We start from the raw sequence: 1,171 nt of genomic DNA, 5'->3' as shown, positions 1-1,171 counted from the left end.
TAACCCTAACCCTAACCCTAACCCTAACCCTAACCCTAACCCTAACCCTAACCCTAACCCTAACCCTAACCCTAACCCTAACCCTAACCCTAACCCTAACCCTAACCCTAACCCTAACCCTAACCCTAACCCTAACCCTAACCCTAACCCTAACCCTAACCCTAACCCTAACCCTAACCCTAACCCTAACCCTAACCCTAACCCTAACCCTAACCCTAACCCTTCGCCCCCGCTCCTCTCTCTGTTGCGACCATCCCTGCGCCAAAAAACGCTCGGTCGCTTCGCTCCCTCGCGTTTTTTGGGCGCCCTAACCCTAACCCTAACCCTAATCGGCTCCATCTGATATCCAGAGTGATCGACTTGTTTTGATTTTCTATGTCGATCACAACAAGTATAGACCGTCTCGTATATGCGTCAGAGGGCACTTTCTGATGCCAAAGTGATGTGCAAAGATCCTAGATGTATGTCTCCCACCTTAGGAGCCTCAGAGAATATTTTAGCGATTTATTTCGAATTATGACCCTGAACTATATTCATGTGGCTATACGCGTCTACTTGGCTGATGTCATACTGTACTAGTTCAATGGCCACGAAGAACGGCGATTTTTTGAGCTATGGAACGCCCTATTAACTTCAACAATGCTCCTGCGATGAGCCCAAGTAAGGGTGTGAACGGCTGACTAAGATGCTTACTCAACGCTTACCTAACGCTTACTTAAGGCTTACTTAGGGTTCTGCATGTAGATGTGTATTGGGCTTGTTGCCAGATACCCTGAGGACGTAGATGGCTAGAAAAATTCGTGTAGATGCATCTGACTGGTGTGAATGGACTGACATAGGGTGCACTGCCACATCGGTGTATCTACGCCCCATAAACGCGGATATACCTGTTGCACTCCGAGTAAAATATTGTTTGTGGGATGGATATTGGGTGTAAAAATATCTTCTTTTTTTTCTGGGTCGATGTGAATCTTCTATACAGGTCCTGTTACGTCGACGCACTCGCCTAACCTAGCCGTTGATTTTAAAAACGCTCGACGCACTTGCGGTATTATTTCTTTTTGATTTAAAAACTTCGACGCATTCGTTTTTCCCACGGTAAACGCGTCCATAAATCACGATAAAATGTGCGCCAGCTGGAAGTGCAGTGGGGCGATTTTTAGAGATAGTT

Source organism: Punctularia strigosozonata (assembly GCF_000264995.1).
Source record: "Punctularia strigosozonata HHB-11173 SS5 unplaced genomic scaffold PUNSTscaffold_1, whole genome shotgun sequence".
Classification (NCBI taxonomy): Eukaryota; Fungi; Basidiomycota; class Agaricomycetes; order Corticiales; family Punctulariaceae; genus Punctularia; species Punctularia strigosozonata.
The sequence above is the reverse complement of the archived record's forward strand: the minus strand, read 5'-3'. Positions refer to the sequence as shown.